This window comes from Cetorhinus maximus, unplaced genomic scaffold (assembly GCF_964194155.1).
Source record: "Cetorhinus maximus unplaced genomic scaffold, sCetMax3.hap1.1 HAP1_SCAFFOLD_566, whole genome shotgun sequence".
Lineage (NCBI taxonomy): Eukaryota > Metazoa > Chordata > Chondrichthyes > Lamniformes > Cetorhinidae > Cetorhinus > Cetorhinus maximus.
Window position 1 is genome coordinate 59,949 of NW_027596508.1, and position 20,316 is coordinate 80,264.

The 20,316-nt window shown below is 43.9% G+C and overlaps 1 long non-coding RNA gene across 1 annotated transcript; it reads right to left on the reverse strand.

The window, feature by feature from the left end:
* Nucleotides 1-752: 752 nt before the first annotated feature.
* Nucleotides 753-18,694, reverse strand: LOC144674123 (uncharacterized). Its single transcript, XR_013574474.1, has 3 exons — nt 18,221-18,694; nt 17,797-17,894; nt 753-1,528 (listed from the first exon to the last, which is right to left on the reverse strand). It is a non-coding gene; the product is annotated as an uncharacterized LOC144674123 (long non-coding RNA).
* Nucleotides 18,695-20,316: the final 1,622 nt, after the last annotated feature.

Consider the following 20,316-nt stretch of genomic DNA (forward strand, 5'->3'; position numbering starts at 1 on the left):
AACTGGAATTGGGTAGTTACCCTGCGTTCAGGCTGCATTTCTTCCCCAGAACCTCGGAAGCCCAACAAGAGATGAATCACTGCTGCATCTAGGAGTTTAACATGAAGCAGAACAGATAAGAACATTAAAGTTTCAGTGAAAATCGAGGCAATAATATCCACAACCGAATAAAATTTATCCAATAATTGAAGAACATTCTAGTAAGGAAAGGCAGAAATGTAATATATAGAAAAAGCTTAATATTAGGAGATGGGAATACAACTTGGAAAGATAAACTGGAAAGAATATTACTGGACAAAGAGATAGAACAGCAGTGGGAATTATTTCAAATGGAGAGCAGTGGACTTCAGGAGAAATAAATTGCATGAAAAAGATACAGCGCAGCCACTATTAAAACACATATTCTTCTTGAGCTTTCTGCTTGCAGGCAGACTGGCCCACAACATTACAATCTCCATTATGGGAAGGGTAAAGAGGCAGCTCCTGAATCTACCCCAGCTGGAGCGGGGATTGAATCCTGTGTTGTTGACAACAACCTGTTTCACACCAGCTTTCCAGCCAACTGAGTCCCCATGGAATACTAGTTGCTGTGGCTGCCTGCATTTTTACATGTATTATGGCACAGTGATGGTAAATGCTGAGCTGCTCCAATCTCAGAAACTTGAAACCCTGCCACAGCTGTTCTTGCAATTTGTATTTTTTATTTCGAGATGCGTGCCTTGAATTCAGTAGTAATAAGACAACTGAGTCTTAGAGGGTTTTTACCAAACAAAATTAAACATTTATTAATAAAATAAACAATTGTAAGCACATACATAGGACTAAAAATTACGACTATAATAACTCCTCGAATCCCTAATTAATCTAGCTCACAGTTACACCTCCGGTAAGGCAACAGTAAAACAACATAGATTTCAACAGACCCAGGCAAAGCAGACAATACCCTGGACAGTAATATTTAAAATGGATTCTCTTAGCTTCAGTTCCTGGAGACAGCAGCTTGGTACACAGAGGCTGGAGGCTTTTCACACTTGTTAGACCTTAGAATCCTTCTTCTCACATATGACCTCATCTGTTTTATACAGGTTTCTTGCATTTTAACGTAAATCCCATTGTTCCAATATGTCATTGCAACTTTTTCCATAATATAAATTTTCCATAGTACTCCCATTATCAGTAATCTTTGGGAAATATGAACACACTGTTTGGCTTAACCTCTGTTGGCTCAGTGTAGCATCTTACAATCTCTTTGAAATTCACGACTTTGGTTTCTCTAAAAATGCAAATGTTCTTCACACCTCACATTCTAAAACTTCAGCCATATTTATGTACTTAGCATTTCAAACCTAATTTCCCTTCGGGTACATCAGAGCACCCAGACCAGCTGTCTATAATTCAATTCAGCGGCATCTGTAACAGCTGCTTCCATGATACAGATCACTGCCTCCTCCAGAGGGCTCAGGTGATGCAGGCGTGCATGTCCTCCTCTGGTTCTGCTCTGCTCCCTGTGGTTATGGATCACATTGTCCTGTGAAAGACCAAATAGAGAATGTCAGTGAGTGTGCTGAGTGTTTGAGTGATGTGGGTATCACAGTTGGAGGAGGTGGAGTTGTGTGAAGTCTGTGTGAGCTGTGTGCGAGGTTGGCAGCATTTCTGAGTGTTTGAGGTGGAGCATCTGAATGTTAGACCCAAGTCCTGACCGCCCGGGATTGCTAATGGGTGAGTGATGGGAGTGTGGTGTATGAAGCAGTGTGAGAGGTGGCTGCTGTGGTGTGTAGGGAATGTCACGTGAAGATGTGGCAAACAGTCAGGATGATACCAATCAACTACAACAGGACAGAGATAGACTAGTAGAATGGGCAGGCAAGTGGGAGATGGAATTTAATACAGAGAAGTTTGAGGTGATGCAGTTTGGAAGAAGGAATGGGGGAGGAAATCAGTTCAAAATAGTATGCAAGGTCATAGGGATGTGGGGGTTTATGTACATGGGTCTTTGAAGGTGGCAGGAGGTTTTGAGAATAATTAGCAAAACATTTGGAACTTTGGGCTTCATAGATAGAGGTATTGAGTACAAAAACAGGGAAGTTATGATGAACATTTATAAAGCCCTGGTTAGGCCACAATTAGACTATTGCTTCCAGTTTTGGTCACTATGCTTTAGGAATGAAGTGAGGGTCCCCGAGAGGGTTCAGAGGAGATTTCCCGGAATGGTTCCAGGGATAAGGGATTTCAGCTGGAAGGTTAGGTTGGAGAAGCTGGAGGTTGGAGCTGGGGTTGTTCTCCTTGCTGAGAGGGAGATTGAGAGTAGGTTTGATAGAAGTGGACAAGATTATGACAGTGTCAGATACGGTAGACAAGAAAACCTGTTCCCATCAGCAAATCGTACAAGAACTCAGGTACACAGATTTACAGATTATGGGGGCGGGGAGGGGGGGTTGTAGAGTTTGGAGGAGGGAGAAATGAAGCACATTTTATTTTTGACTCAGCAAGTGGTGATGACCTGGAAGTCACTGCCTTCGAGGTTAGTAAAAGCAGAGATAAACAATGGTTTCAAAAGGAACTTGTTTGAACACTTGGGGGAATTAAACATGCAGGGATATGGTCATCGAGCAGGTCAATGGGACTGGCTGGATTGCCCTACACAGAGCTGGCTTGGACTCTTCTGTGCTCTATGACATCATCATTCCTGACCAAAGGGAGGGAATTGAGCTTCAGGTGACCCTGCTGTCAGCTCATTGGGGTTAGACTCTGGGAACTGACCACCATAATTGCCTTCTGATGGTGTTGCTTTAGGGTCTCCGGCACAGAACACCCCCACCCCACACTTCCCCATACACTGCAGAGAAGTGGGCTCTCTCTTCCATCCAAGCCCTGGACTGTTGCCTTTAGAGCTGCATCCAAGAACCTGGGATCCCTTTCTCTTCCGTGTTGCTCTATTTCGAGTGCTTTGTTTTACAGGCAATTTTTGCAAATCGGCAACAGCTTCCTTACAATTAGTGCAGTTCCCCTTTAAGAGGGGCAGGCTCGCTGGAACAGTAGCCATGCAAAACTGCTTTTCCTCCCTTTCAGGTATTCAGCAAGCGAACCTCACAGTGAGCTCTTGCCTGAAGGCTACACTCATGAAAATGAGTATGGAGGAAGAAGGGCAACACCTTTTACCCGTAATAAGTTCAGTGAGTGACTCACTCTGTGTGTGTGTGTGTGTGTGTGTGTGTGTGTGATTATAAAAACAGCAAACTCTCCGAGATTAGATACAGAACATTTCTACTCCAGCATCCTGATACTGTCTGTGAGGAACTCCATGGAAGATAATGAAAACTCTCTTCCTGCTGATTCAATTTCTGCTCCTGACTCAGCCAAGTCCGACTGCAGGGAATGGGTTTCTCCATCCTGATAGTAAACACCGGCACATTTCCCCAATCCCTTCACAGCCAGTGTTCAGACAGGATTCTTTTCAAACTACATTACTCTCTTGGAATTTCACAGTTTAATTGTTTGAACATCACAATATAATTGGTTGAATTGTTATTTATGAAAGACTGAAGAATTTAATGTAAACCAGTTGCACAGGTAAATTCCCTGAATGATTAGTCACTATCTGAGCGGCTGGAGGGGATGGTGGGTGTTGAGGGCTGATCCAAATAGACCAGCAAGAAAAGGGCAGTGCCGAGTTGGTGGATCACAGCCGGATGAGTTACTCAGTTGGGAGACTCTGTAATTGGCCTCAGTACCCAGGAACCACAGAGGAGTAACTCCCAGTTGCTGCTCCCCATCGCTGCTACCTGCTGCAGTGTGAGAGTGCAGATTGTGTGTGAGGACAGAGTCGGCAGTTCCCTCAGTCCCTTTCCTCCACACGCACTGTCCAGTCTAACAGGTGAAGAATGAGGAATTCAGAATGATACTGGAGGTGTCTGTGGGATCAATCCCCAGGCATGAGTCAGCTTTTCATAATGAGGGCAAGGAGTGAGAGTAAGAGGGTTTAAGACAGGTTTATTTAAATTGATTAATACTGCAGCTTTCACACAGATTGGGTTGTGAGAACACAGATTGTGTTGATAAGAGAAGTGGTTTATTTATCCATTGTCACTCTGCCTCAGTTGGGAGTTGAGTGAACAAATTGTGGGTTGATGTCCTACTCCAGTAGATCCAGACCATCACTGGGGGAGTGCTGCACTGTTGGAGGTGTCATGTTTTGGATGAAAAGTTAAACTGAGACCCTGTCTACCTGTTAATGCCAAAGGTTATATCTGGTACATTATTTGAAGAGCTGGCAGTTCTCCCCGTGTCTTGGAACAACATCACTCTCTCAACCAACATGACCAGAAACTCCTCACCCCGTCAAATCTCATTCACTCTTTGTGCGACTTTGCTGAAAGCTGATTGGCTGCAATGTTTCCTATAAAACAGTATCAGTACTTCAGAAGCAATCGCCAGTCTGTGAAACTCTTTGGACTCTTCTCATGACAGGAAAGGTTTGATATAAATGTCCGATCTTTCATTTCATTCTCTCTGGTCTGAGATTGTGGGTCTGGTGGGGTCCAATCTGAGAAAAATCCCTTGGACTGCCCTTCAGGACAGAGAATGAGTCTGTACAGGTCGAGGGGAGGGAGGGATGTGTGGGTTTTAATTGAAAATAAAAGAGGTGAGGTTGATGTGTGATCCAGAGTCATTCCAGTAATACTGATAGAGTCAGCTTCATGTTTTCACATTGATCTCCCTCCCTCTGTGTACAGAACAATCACTCAATTCATTCTTCATTTTGGATTTTAGTGTACAGGCGGGCTTGCTTTGTGAATGGAGGAGAAACTGTTCAAAAGGCCTGTGAGGAAACTGGGGAATTTCTCTTTAGAGAACCTGACCAGTCAATATGTTGCGTTCGAATACAGTGAAAGATCTGGTGATGGATTCCCAGCAGCCCGAGCTCTCCAAGTTCTTACTGCATGAAATCTTCGTTTCTGGGAAACAGGCTGTTTGATTGTTTCAGTCCAGTGAGCACTGACCCTGTGTTACTGCTGTCTGAATAATGGGCTGTGCTCTGAAATAAAACTTACTGCTCTGATCACAGCTTCATATCCGTGTCTTGTTTCTCTTTAGGATCAGTGTGTCCCAGGACAAGGTATTTAGGGATGAATGAGGCTGGGAGAAGATGTGGGAATTGCAAGGAATGGGAAGTGGGGAATAACTCCAGAGAATCTCTGAAAGTTCAGAATAACCCAATAAAGAAGGGACTGAGAGAAGACAGGGGTCTTAGGTTGTCAGCACTCTGACCATTCACGGAGCAAGCTATCTCACAAATATCAGAGGCGGGAGAAGGAGCGAAGGCTGTGGAAGGCGTTTAAGGGGACGAGGAAAGTGGGTCGGGAATTGGTTCATGGGGTGGGGAAGGGTTTCAAAGGGAGGATTGGTGGCTAAGGGGGCAGAGAAGGGGTTTGGAAGAGGAATGTTTTCGAACGTACGAACATATGAAGATAGGAATTCGGAGCAGGAGTCGGTCAATCAGGCCCTCGAGCCTGCTCTGCCATTTGATAAGATCATGATCGATCTGATCACGGCCTCAACTCCACATTCCGCCTGTCCCCATAACCTTTCACTCCCTTGTTAGTCAGGGAAAAAAAATCACCCTGGCTGCTGCAATTTCAATAAGATGGACATTGTTGCAGATTGAAGGAGCATCTCCTTCACTCCCATTGAGGGAGCAGGAGAATTCAACGGGAATTGCTCACTTTTCATGGCTTCCTGGGAATTGACCAAGTTTCGCTGGAAGCAGCAGTGAGACAGGGACTGGAATCCTCGGCCCTCAGATTACAAAGCTGATCCTTTCCCAATGGGTCAGAGGCTGGGGAAAGGGCTTTACCAGGTGGGGAAGAGTTTCAGTGGGTGGGGAAGGAGATCAGGAGGAGGAGACGAGGGTGCAGTGTTGATGGGAGGGGGGCTGGGGCTCGTTCAGTGGTGAAGGGCTGTAGACGGGTTTCAGAGGGTGCGGCCATCATATACAAAATGGGCTGAGTGGCCTTTTCAGTGTTTTCTGTGACTCCTTTCTATGTTTCTATGAAAAAAGCAAAATATTGCATGTATATATTTTCCTTCACAAACTCAGAACATCTCAATGAGCTTTACAGACAATGAATTCCTTTTAAAGTGTAGTCACTGCTGTGGGAAATACAGAAACTACATTTCACTGATGCCAATTAAAACAGCAACTGGTCTGTGTAAAGCCAGAGGGCGAGAGAGGAGGAACTCGGGGGAGAGGAAGGGGGAAACAAATGGAGGGAATGGGATCCAGGTAGGGGAAGGAGGAAAGCAAGATACAGGCAGAGTGGTTTCGGGAGGGAATTCGAGAGCTTAGGGCCCAGGAGCTGAAGGCACAGCCACCAATGGTGGAGTGATTAAAATCAGGGATGTCCTGAAATTAGTGGAGCTCAGATTTCTCAGCGCATTGTCGGCCTGGAGGAGATTCCAGAGATAGGGAGAGGTGAGGTCATGAAGGGATTTGAAAACAAGGGTGAGAATTTTATCATTGAGACCAGGAGTCGGTGTAGGTTAACGTGCACAGGGGTGATGGGTGACCGCCATTTGGAGTGAACTCAGATCCAGGAAGCAGAGTTTTGGATGAGCTTCACTCTCTGGAGGGTGAAAAATGGGAGGTTGGCCGGGAGTGCGTTTGAATGGTCAAATCTAGAGGGAACAAAAGCATGGACGAGGGTTTGCGCAGTGGATGAAGGCTTCAGGGCCGGTTAATTGAGGCATGGTGACATGGGAAGGTTGTGGCATAGTGGTGTTGGTAATTATTGGTAATTAACTAGATTGGTAATCCAGAGACCCAGGGTAATGCCCTGGGGATGCTGGGTTCAAATCCCACCACAGCAGATGGTGGAATCTGAATACAATATATTTTCAAAAATCTAATGATGACCATGAAACCATTGTCGATTGTTGTAAAAACCCATCTGGTTCACTAATTCCCTTTAGGGAAGGAAATCTGCCGTCCTTACCTGGTCTGGCCTACATGTGAGCCTCAAGGGCAATTAGGGTGGACAATAAATGCTGGCCTAGCCAGCGACACTCACATTAAAATAAAATGTGCAATGTTACAGACCTGGGAATAGATGATCTTGGTGAAGGAACTGGTATGTGGTCAGAAGCTCATTTCAGGGTGAAGTGAGGTGCCAAGGTTATGAGAGTTTGTTTCAGTCTCAGACAGTGACCAGGGAGAGGGATAGAGTCAGTGACTGGGAATGGAATTTGTAGTGTGGTCTTTGGTCTTCTGAATATTTAGTTGGGGGAATTTTCTGCTTATCCAGTACTGCATGTCGGGTAAGAAGTCTGATCATTTAATGACAGTGGAGGGGTTGTGAGAGGTGATGGTGAAGTGGAGCTGGGTGTTATCAGCATACATGTGGTAACTAACACTGTGTTTTCAGATAATGTCACCAAGGGGCAGCATATAGATGAGAAATAGGAGGAGCCAAGGATAGATCCCTGGGGGATTGCAGAGGTAACAGAGCAGGAGTGGGAAGAGAAGCCATTGTAGGTGATACTCTGGAAAGATTAGAATGGGAGCAGGTGAGTGCAGTCTGACCCAGCTGATCAATCCCTTCTCATCCTTCTCAACCTTTGACACTGTTCACTTCACCATCCTCCTCCAATGCCTTTCCACTGTCAGGTCAGTGTTCACAGCAGATGAAGATGATAATGTACCTGATATTCCAGGAAAACCAATGATGATTCAAGGACTAGGGGTCAGTAAAGTTAACGAGTGTAGTGAAGACGTGAGTTCTTGATCACCTGTATCTTGGGAGGCAGCACATCCACCTCAATATGTGCGGTGAGTGTGACAGAATAGGGACATTCTGCTCAGTCAGGAACACCCAGACTAACTGTAAGAGAGAAGCTGTAACTCAAACCAAAGAATGAGGGATATCCACTCAGAGTAAACTGAGCCTGAGAGAGAGCACAGGGAAATCCAAGCCCTGTACGTGCTGAATGAGCTACTTTCACCAGGTGTGGTGCAGAGACACACAGGCACACAGTCTCTATTCCCAGCCTGCGCTCAGTGAGGTGCTCTCACCCAGGCACTGAAACCCACACATGGAGCACAGGAAGATCCCAGTATCTGTACTGAGTGGTCTGACTCCAGGGGTTTGATGAATTACAGCAACACCTCCACTGGTGAGGCTGGTGAACTGCAGCATGACATGTTTACATAGGAAGCTACCATTGGAAACCCTGAGCAGAGAATTCCAAAGATTCACAGTGATGAAATTTCCCCTCATCTCAGTACTAAATGATCATTATCTGAGACAGTGCTCGTGTTTTAGATTCCCCAATCAGCAGAAACAATCTCCCAGTTTTTACCGCATCAAGCCCCATTCAGAATCTTGTAAGTTTCAATGAGATCGCCTCTCATTCTTCCAAACACTATAGAGAGAATAAAAAGCCCAATTTGATCAGCGTCTCATCGTAGGCCAATCACCACATCCCAGGGACCACTTTAGTGAAACTTTGCTTCGGTTTTAAAATTCACTCCCAATTCAGTTTGATAGTTTCACATCGAAGGAACAGTCTGTAATGGGCAGGTAGGAAGACCCATTCACAACATTCTGTAATGGGACCCAGTCCAATTCAATCATTGTAAAGATAACACATCACAGATTAGAGATTGGTGCCTGGTGACAGGAGCAGCCGAGGGAGTGAATCCAGAGTCCAGGCTTCTGGTGTAAGAAGTTAGAAAGTGACATTAAAGTTTCTGCACTCCAGCGGTTTAAGGTTAATGAATTAACATTTCTCAATAAGTAAACACACTGGAAAAGGAGAAGGCTGACACATTCCCTTTAAATCCACTCTAACTGAGTGGGAGGAGGTGGAACATTAACAGGTGAGGCCAAGAAATTGGACAAAGGGTCAGGGACCAATGTTTAGTTTACATCACAAATACTGAATAAAGAAACAGACATTCCGCTGGGAGAGAAACTGCATTTTGGAGAAACATGTGATCGAATTGGAAAACATTGGAAAATTGACCTACAATCCTCCAGCAAGATATTTATCATTAACTCAATATGGGAAAAGATGGTGCAGCTTTTTCAGGGAGATTGTGGGTGGCTCTTAAAAGAGCCGTTGTGTTTTGAATGCTTTTCAGTCCATTGTGGGGCTTTACTTGGAGCTGGTGTACTTGGTGACCGCCTTTGTCCCTTCCGACACGGCGTGCTTGGCCAGTTCCCCAGGCAGCAGCAAGCGCACGGCGGTGTGGATCTCCCGGGAGCTGATGGTGCTGCGCTTGTTGTAATGGGCCAGGCGGGAAGCCTCACCCGCGATGCGCCCGAAAATATCGCTCACGAACGAGTTCATGATGCTCATGGCCTTGGAGGAGATGCCGGTGTCGGGGTGAACCTGCTTCATCACTTTGTAGATGTAGATGGCGTAACTCGCCTTCCCCAAATTTTCCTGAATATTCCTGCCCTTTACTCAGAGGTTTCTTTCACCCATTCTTGGCAACTGTTTCCTTCTTCTCTTCTTTTTTTGCCTCCAGAAATATACTTTCATAAAATTTGTAGGAGTACGTTGCAAACCATTTCAACTTGAAAATTACCGCAAGTGCAACAAAGTTCAACTTGTCCCCATCCCTAGGTGCCTGTCCGCAGTTGTAGTTCCCCTGATGTTTATAATATATGTTCCATGTCAGGAATACAGCCCAATGGCAATTGTTTTCAAACTGAAACATTACAGAAACTGCAACAGAATTCAACTTGCCTTCATGCAGCAAGTTCCTCTCTGAGGTGCTTCAATCCAATTTCTGTTACTCTTGATATTCAGAAAGTACAATCAATGTCAGGCATATAGCCCCAGAGGTGCTATAAAATTCTTCAGGCCCTCAGTGCACTATGGGTGAAAGGCATTCAGCAGTGACCTTTCCCCATTGAACCTCTGTGGTGGCTGTTCCAAGCTTTAATGTGTTCCTCAGCACATAGTCTTCGATCTTGGAATGTGCCAGTCTATATCACTCAAAAGGTAGGCAAGTTTCGGGCAGACCAAAGAGCTGATGATCCTCCAGCTGCAGTTGATGTTTATCTTGGTGTGTGTCCCTGGGAACAGGCCATAGAGCACTGAGTCCTACATCACAGAGCTGCTCAGGATGAACCTCGACAAACACCACTGCATCTCTAGCCAGACCTTCTTGGAAAAGGTACATCCCAGAAGGTGCAGAACAATGGCCTCTTCTCCACTACAGCCACCGAGTGTGATGAGCGGAAGGAGAGAGTCTTTGGGCTTGGAGGAAGGACATGATGGGGAGGACCTTTCTCACCACCAGCCAAGCTACATCCTAGGGGTTGTTTGAAAGTTCTGGTGATGAGGCTTTCTGCCAAAAGACATTGATAGTTCACTGAGCAGGCTATCTGACAGAATCTACCATCGCCTTATCCTGCTGTACCTGTAGATCATTACGTGGGTACCACTGCTGGATGGAGTTGTCCTCAAAGATGTTTTTCTAAATAAAATTTTCCACAAGTTACCCATCCTCGTGTCACCGGGTCAGGTAGAACCTCAGCACATATTGACACTTGCTGTTTGCTTCCCGGGGGTCTATGCACAGCTTGATGCAGCCACACACAACAGGGCAATTAGGATGAGGGTGATGTTGGTCACATTTTGTCCCCATTTATCTAGAGGTTTCATTGCCATGTCCCTGTGAACATGGTCCATTTGCAACCTCCAGATAAAGCAGAAGATAGTTCGGGTGATCACCACAGTGTAGGAGTGATGAAAGGGTCAAACCTGCACCATGTACAACACCAAGAGTGTTTCATACCTGATGACCAGTTTCTTAGCAGTGATGGAGAGGGAGCGTCGCTCCCGCATGCCCAGTTTTTCTTTGACCATAGCTACTTGCTCCTTTCAGTCTCCAGTGCATGCCCAGGACCATATCCCCAACACCTTCAGGCAGCCTGACCTGACAGTGAAGGGGACAAAGAAATGGTCAGCCTAGGTCCCCAAAGAACATGACGTCACTCTTGCCACAATTTAGCTTGGCTCCCGAGGCCAGTTTGAACCAATCACAGGTCTGTACACTATCAGTGGATCCAAGCAGAAGATGATGACGTTGTCCATGTACAGGGAGGCTTTGACCTGAGTGCCTCCGCTGCCTGGGATTGTCACCCTTCTTATACCCGAATCCTTCCTGATGGACTCAGCGAGAGGTTCTATGCAAAATACGAACAGGAGAGGGGAGAGAGTGCTTCAGATTTATCGGAAAGATATCCAATTTCACCCATTGGCTGAAACTGCACTACTGAGGTTTATGTAGAGCAGCTGGACCCAACTGCAGATTCCCTCTCCAAACTCCATTTTGGAGGGCAGGTCCATCAAGTAGGCGTGTGATATTCTGCCATAGGCCTTCTCCTGGCCCAAGCTGATGAGGTAGGTCCAGCCGCCCCCATCCTGCAATTATTTCCCTGAGTAGCGAGAGGCTATAAGATATCTTCTTGCCATGTACAGCGCAGGTCTAGTCAGGGTGGATCACCAGCCCCAGAGCCCATTGGAAATGGCCTTGGACAGAATTTTGTAGTCCACGTTCAGCAGTGAAATGGATCACACATTTCTAATTTCTTCCCTTTCCCGCTATTCAGCGATTGGATTTCTATTCTGTCTCTTCAGATATTTGTCCTCTGTAGCTATGTGAATGTGGCCTATCAGTAACTGATATTTGGATAAAGCTTTTAATCTATGTCAGTTTTGTGGCAGTTGATTACAACAATTAATTCATAACATTTAATCTCCAATTTATGTTTTTTTAAATCTCCATACCATGCAGCTTCAAAGGAAGTGTTTTCCTGTGTTCCTGTCAGTCTCTCCTATGTCAGTCTGTATTTTAATCTGCACCTGTCAGTCTCTGCTACATGAGTGTGGGTTTGACTCTGTCTCTTTCAATCTCCCAAATGTGGATGTGGCTTTTCATCTGCTATTGTCAGTTCCTGATAGGTGACGATCTGTTTTTGTTTGTATTTGCCAATCTCTGTTCAGTGAATGCAGGTTTTGTTTCCATCAATCACTGACGTGTGTGTGTGTGGTTTTTACTCCTTGTCTGTCAGTAGGTAATTTTGTATTTTATTCTGTACTGTTGGTATTTGGTATGGAAAGTGTTTTTTTTTACTCCATATTTCTCAGTCTGTGGTATGGTGTGCAATTTGTCTGTACATGCTCATTTCTGATATGTGAAGGGTTTTTTTACCCTGTGCATATCAATATTTGGCATAATTGGGTGTTTTTTGTAGCTTCTAGTTTCTTATTTTGAGTGTGGCTTTACTGTGTTTCTGGCAGTGTCAGGTATGTGTGAATGAGTGATTTTTTAAACTCCCTGTGTCTATAAGTTTCACATATGTGATTGTGACTTTGACAATCTACCTGTCAGGTTTGGTAGGTGTGAGTGTTTTGCACAATGCAGCTGTCAGTTCCTGTTGAGCCAGTGATGGTCTTACACAAATACTAGAAATTAACAGGGATGATGTAAGTGTTTTATTTTGGACAAGTTGGTTGCTTGCCGGTGAGTTTAGTTTCACATTGTGTCTTTCTGTAGTTTGAGAGTGTGGGTTTTAGTCTGTATCTCTTGTTTTGTTTTGAGATGAGTGGGCATTTTATGCTATTATAATTTCCATTTCTGGAATGTCAATGTGCCTTTTACACTGAATTGATCAGTATCTGATGTGTGAGCATGCCCTTTACCTGCCATTTTCTGTTATGAGTGTGGGTTTTAGTCTGCCTATCATTTTCTGTCATGTAATTGTGGGATATACACTATTCTTATTAACTTCCCTCATGCAATTGTCACATTTAATCTTATTTTTTAAGAACATAATAAATAGGACTAGGAGTAGGTCATTCGGCCTCTTGAATATGCTCCACTATTCAATAAGACCATGGCTGATATAATTGTGACCTTTGCTGCCTGGCCCCCAAAGCCTCGACTCCCTTGCCAATCAGAAATCAGTCCAACACAGCTTTGAATTTATTCAAAGACCCAACCTCCACTGCTCTCCGGGGACGAGAATTCCAAAGTCTAACCACCCTTTGGGAGAAAAAATCCTTCTCATTGCAATCTAAAATGGCAGACACTTTATTTTTAAGCTGTGGACCATAGTTCTAGACTCCTCATGAGGGGGAACGTCCTCCCAGAATCTTCCCCGTCAAGTCCCCTCGGAAACTTATATTTCTAAATAAGATCACCTCCCATTCTTCTCAATTCCACTGAGTATTGGCCTAAATCGAGCAACCTTTCCTCATACGACCAATTTGGCTCATCTATGTCAATGTTGGTTTTACTCTGATTCCCTCACTGTCCGATATGTGATTGTGGGCTTTGTCCTGTAACTTTTGGTTCCTGCTAAGTGCCTGGATTTTAATCTCTATCTGTTAGACTCTGCTATGGTCATATGCATTTCCTGATTTATTATATCTAAATCTATAACCGTCAGTAAGTGGTATGACTGTGTGGATTTATATTGAATATGTGATTTCCTGCCATGTTAGTGTTCTTTTCACTCTGTACAAGTCAGTATTTTGGAAGACTGGGTTATATACTGCACCGGTCAAACTTTTAAGTGGGGCAATGTGCTTTAATCTGTTTCTGTCAATCTCTTTTATGCAAGTACCTTATTTTATATCCACCTGTCCGTTTCTGAAAAATGGGTGTAATCTGTATTCTGTCCTGCCCAGTTTCTGGTTCAGTGAGAATTAGTTTGCTCTCTCTCCAACTGTTTCTGCTATGAGAATCTGGGCTTTATTGTGCAAGTCACTTACTGATGTGTGATTGTGGATTTTAACTGTTTCAGTTTTGGATAGGTGGACTTAATTATTTTTGCCTATTTTTGTTACATGAGTGTGTATTTTATTTTGTTCCTGTCGTTTTTTGCTGGAGTGAATGCTGGCTTTGCTTTGGGTCTGTCAATTTCTTAAACATGTATCTGGGTTTTCCTTTGTACTTGGACATTTCCAGTGTGGAAGAAAAGGCCTTACTCTTTATATGTAAATTTCTGACAAGTGAATATGGGATTGCTGTGAACCTCAGTGTCTAATTTGTTATTTTTGGCTTTAATCTTTACCTGGCAGTTTCCAGTCTGTGAATCAGGATCTTCTTCTGCACCTGTCAGTTACAGCTTAGTGAGTGTCTATTTTTCTCTGTACTAGTTAGTCGCTGGTACGGAAGAAAGGTTTTTCTCCTGTACCTTTTAAATTCTGGCAAGTGAATGTGCGGTCACTCTGTGCCTATCAATTTGTTAGATGTTATTTTAGATTTAACTCTGCAATTGTGTGTATCTGATATGAGAATGTTGATCTAATTCTGTACCTGTCAGTTACTGTAACAGAATATGTTTTTATTCAGTACCTCTTCATTTTGTTTAATGAGATGTAGGTTTTACTGTGAATCTTTTAACCTGTAGAATGTAGATGTTGCTATGATTCGGTGTCTGTGTCTGATTGGTGAACATTTGTATTCATTTCCCTGTTGATTTTATTATGGACTTCTTTATAATTGAGATGCGACTGTGGGTTTTGTGCTTTGCCTGCACGTCTACGATAAGTGAGTGTGGCTTTTTCCCTGCAATGGGATATCTCGCTCGAGTGTGACCATCTTTTTTTTTGTGCTTGTTAGTTTATGGTAAATGATTGAAAGGTTTAATCTTACTCTGCCACACAACTACTACAGCTTCAGGAACAGGTCAAAGCAGGTCCACAGTGAGTAACTGACCTTTGCACTCCTTAAAGCCTATTCTGCAACTTACAACCTACTAGTCAGAAGTGTGATTAAATACTTTCCACTACTGAGTGCACTCCCAACAACACTCATGCAGATCAATAATATTCTGGATAAAGTATCTGAGTGACACACAATTCATGAGTCCATTCCCTCCCCCACTGTCACACAGTTTGTACCATCTACGAGATCTACTGCAGCAACTCAAAAAGACTACTTCAACAGCATCCTTCAAACCTGCAACCTGTTATACATAGAAGAACATGGACAGAAGGTGCCTGGAACAACACCACCTGCAAAGTCACCCCCAATTCAAACACCATCCTGACTTGACAATATATCACCATTCAGTCATCATCACTGAGTCAGAATCCTGGAACTTGCTACCTAACAACAAAGTTGCCACACCTATGGATGACAGACAGCATCAGACAGAAGGCAGTCCACCACCGCCTTCAAAATGACAATTGGGGAGGAGCAAAACTCCTGGACATTCTAGTGACACAAACATCCAAAGAAGAAATCAAACAATATTAGTAACTGCTCTATGTGTGAAATACATTTGTTCAGTATCTGCTCATCACTGGTTCAGTCTGTGAGTATGTAAATCATTTTGTATCTGCCAGTCACTGCAAGTGAATGGTTGTGGGATTTATTATGTATTCATCATTCTCTGCTTCACTATGAGAGTTTTAGACTAATTCATTAGCTGATAATTGTCTGTCTTTATCATTTTCTGGTAATGAATGTGCTTGTTGGAATAATTCTATATCTGACTGTTTCTGGTACTAAATGCAATTCTGGGATTCATGCTGTAACTTCTAGTTCTGAGGAACTGTACACGAGTACAATATCTGTCACTGTTTTTTTGTGAGATGGTGGAATTCATTCTCTATCTGCAAATCTTGTACCATGTGAGAGCATAGGGTTCACTCTGCATCTGTCAATCTCTGGACTGAATGTGTGTGAGAGATTCATTGTGTATCTGTCAGTCTCTGCTTCTATATGCAAGTGCTGATGTCAATCTGTACCTCCCAGTCTCTGCTCTGCTCTGTGAGTGTGGTCACATTCACTGTCTGCCACTGTTCTGTGTGACTGTGGGATTCATCCTGTGATCCTCAGCCCTTGGGACTCAGCAAGTGTGAGAGTCAATCTGCATCTCTCCATTTCTCATCCATTATTAGGTTAATTCTGTAACTGTCATTCATTGGGGCTGTGTTGTTATGGCCTTAATTCTCCATCTGTTAGTCTCTGATTTGGGATGAGAGTGTGGGATATATTCTGTATCTGACAGACTCTGGTCATGTGTGTCAGTGTGGGATATTTTCTCTTTCTGCCATTCTCTGGTACTGAATGGGACAGTTAATTTAGTTCTGCATCTGTCAGTCTTGTGTGCTTTTTGCGAAAGAGTTTTTAATAATGTATCTTTCTATGCTACTGTATGTGAGCATGGGATGAATTATATACCCATCAGTCAGTGGAACTGAATGTGATTTTGTGATCCATTCCATCTGTCAGTCCCCAGAATTACAACTGAATGTGGAGCTCATTCTGAAGCTGCCAGTATCTGGAAGTGAGTGAGAGTTTGATGCTAGTTCTGCTGCCATCAGCCTTTGAATAATTATATGTGTAACTGATTCATTGTGTATGTATCAGTCTCAGGTATTGTATCCAAATGCTGTTTTCTGCCTGTATCTGTCAGTTGTGGTACTTTGTACCAGAGCAGGATGAGCTACATAAATGCAATTCTTTGATCCTGTGATTGCTCTATTCAATTTGCTTCAAGTTTTCTGCTGTGAAATGAAAAGTGTGTTTTATTCTTTGCTTTCTTTCCGTTTCCGATGGAGTGTAATACTGTTGCATTCAACCTACTTCTGTCAGTCTTATGTGTTGTATGTGAATGCCTTATTCCTTCTGTATCAGTCATCTCCTACAGAATTCCAGAAGCTTGACACAACCCAGGACAAAGCAGCCTGCTTGATTGGTGCCACATCCACAAACATTAACTCCCTCCAGCACCGACACACAGTAGCAGCAGTGTATACCATCTAGAAGATGAGCTGTAGGAACTCACCAAGACTCCTTAGACAGCACCTTCCAAACCTGTATTCTATATTTTTCAATCTTAACTGCTCAATGTGAATTAGTTATTGTTGGCTATCAGTCTCAAGTACAATAAGAGAGTGTGGACTTTGTGATACCTTTGTCAGTTCCTGGTGCTGTATATGACAGTGGACTATATTCTGTATCTTTCTGTCAATGACAGTGTATATGAAAGTAGCTTTAATTTTGTATTTTTCCATCTCTAGATCGAATGTGTGCTTGGAATTATTGTTTAAATGTCTGTTTCAAGGTGGGTGAGTGAGTTTTGGATATATTCTCTATCTATGCATCTCTGGTGTTGAATGTAACTGGGATTTCATAAATTATGGTATCAATATTTGTTTAACTTTTGGTTTCTTGTAAAATATTTATTCAATGTTTTCTTTCACGGCCATAGGTTACATTCAGTAGTTTTGTATGGGATATGTAGTGCTGTTCAGTTTGTATCTCTGTGAAAACAATTTGAAATGATAACATATACATCAATCTGATATATGGCCTGGTGTGTAATTCGTGCAGTTTTTAAAAGGAAATTGATACTTTAACTCGATGTTCTCGTCTAACACTTTGTGAGATTTTGGAATTGGTATTTAATCTGTAGCCCGGTCTACACTCTGGGATACTTAACAGCAATCCATTCTGTATCTCACAAAAGGGTAAATGTTGTCTGATGGAGTTAATAATTGGTATTTAATTTGTGGACAAGGTGACACTGTGTACTTAAAAATAATATTGGGTTTGCTTTTGCCCTGGGATTGATGTATCTAGTTCTCAGTTGTACTAAGTTGGAGTGCAATGGAAACAACTTCTCCCACCAATGCTCTGTTTGAATATTTTATTGAAAGGGCGCCTCTCAACCTTTGGACCTATGTGGATCTCTATACTGTTTCATTTTGGCCTAAAGGCCTGGCAGTGTCTCTGTGATTTGTGAGTGATATTGTACTTACTGTGAGTTGGAACCATCAGGCTGCACTTTTCCTTGTTTCGAGGAATCATCTGGTTCCTTAAATTCTTTCCGTGCACACAGAAAACATAACTCCTTTACCTGAAGAATAGGTGAAGTAGAAGATACAAAAGTGATCAATGTATTTTTTCAAGTAATAATTATTATGAAGAATCAACAGAGCAAAACCAGCACCACAAGCAGTACTGGAACAATCAGTTTCTGCTCATCTGTTATTTTAAGTAGATTTGTAACAAGTTTGTGACCTGCAGAGACAACCTGTCCTGTGCACTGTTCCTTGAATTAGGCTATCCGATGGAGAAATGACCTTTGCAAGGGTCAAATTTCTCTTTACAGCTCCCTTTGAACTAACTGTACACCCGGAAACAAGCAGGTACTGTTTAAAATGTCTCTTTCACACTTCTCACCTGGTGCCTGAAATTGATCTTCTTTGTGTAACTGGAAACATTGTTACTGTGCGGCTATTTCCCCCGCCATTCTCTGTCCAATAACAAGGGACAGTGGGAGCCGGAACTAAGCCAGGAAGCTTCACTCGGGTTTGGGGAGAGAAAGCAGCAATGATCTTCAATGGCGAGTTCTTCTCACTCTGTCCAGACACTGCTCGAGAATGGCCTCTCCCTTCCCCCCGCTCACTCCATGTTCCGGGAGCAGCTCGTGTTCCAGGGAGCCCATTAAAAACAGCCGCCGCCTCCGCCTCAGCTGCCCGGACACTCAATGCCAATCTCTGAGCATATCTGCGGACGCGGCTCCAAACCGATGCGCTGCTTTAAGCAGATGCTGTTTGTTCACTTCCCTCTGGGGCGGTGATGTCTCCGATCGCTGCTGAATTAAACCCTATTCCGCTCACTGAGTGAATGACGCTGTCGGCCATTGTTGGGGATAGAGTTGCGCATGCGCTGTTATCCTCATTGTGACGACACTGGGGGGCGGGGTTATACTGCGCGTGCGCAGATCTTCGTAGCAATTCAGCCGGTAAAATCAATGGGAATTTTGCCCATTTCACTCTCATCACAGAGAGAACAAAATCCCCGAACCTGTGTCGGCGCGGGGGGCAAGGGGCGTTGGGCGCGAGTGGACGTGTAGCAGAAGCGGGGACCATTTGCGTTTGAAGCTCTGTTTGTCCCATTTCGATATTCAATTTGCGTCCATCCCCTGCAGATTGTTTGTTATGAAACTGTCTCTCATCCCGTTAAATTTAGACTTCCTACAATCTCGGATATTAGTATTTGTTTAGTTTTCACATTTTTGAAAGTTGTAATTGAATTGTATTCCATTATGCTCACTCGTAATAAAATCATTGATCATAGAGTCAATTACTCAATACTTACTGTACTATGGCCGTCTCCCCCTACCTCCCCCTGGACCATGACCCAACCACTGAACATTGTTTCCAGGACCGTCACTGACCTCACCTCCTCTGGAGATCTTCGCTCCAAAGTTTCTCACCTCAGTCTCCCAGCCTCGGACGGCCCCCTTCTAGCTCCTACCCAAAATCCACAAATAGGACTGTCGCGGTTGACCGATCTTGTCAGCATGTTCTTGCCCCACGGAACTCATTTCTTCTTATCTTGACTCCGTTCTCTCTCCCCTTGTCCAGTCTCTTCCCACCTACATCCACGATTCATCTGGTGCCCTATATCAAATCAACAATTTCCAGTTCCCTGTCTCCAACTGCCTCCTCTTCACCATGGATGTCCAATCCCTATCAACCTCCATCCCCCACCAGGATGGTTTAAGGGCTCTCTGCTTCTTGAACAGAGGCTTGAACAATCCCCATCCACCACCACTCTCCCCCACTCGCTGAACTTGTTCTCTCAATGGACAATTCCTCCTTAAACTTGTCTCACTTCCTCTAAATAAAAGATATGTCTATGGGTACCTGCATGGACCCCAGTTTTGCCTGTCTCTGTATGAGGTGTATGAAACATTCCTTGTTCCAGTCCGACTCAGGCCCCCTCCCACAATTCTTTCTCGGTTACATCAATGACTGCTTCGGTGCCGCTTCATTTTCATGTCTGGACTTGGAAAAATGCATTAATTTTGCTTCCAATTTCCACCCTCCATCACTTTCACATGGTCCATCATTGACACTTCCCTTCCCATCCTTGACCTCTCTGTTTCAATTTTTGGTGATAGTCCATCAAAATTCAATATAAGCCCGCCGACTCCCACAGCTACCTCGACTACAACTTCTCACACCCTGCTTCATTTAAGGACTTCATCCCATTCCCTTAGTTCCTTCGCCTCCGCAGCATCTGTTCTGATGATGCCACTTTCCAAAACAGTGCTTTTAACATGTCTTCCTGCTTCCCTAAACGAGGTTTCCTGCCCACGGTGGTTGATAGAGCCCTCAGCCGTGTCCGACCCATTTCCCGTGCCTCTGCCCTCAAATTGCCCTCTCCCTCCCAGAACCATGATAGGGTCCCCCTTGTCCTCACTTTTCACCCCATCAGCATTCAACAGATTCGAAACGTTAACTGTGTTCCTCTCCACAGATGCTGTT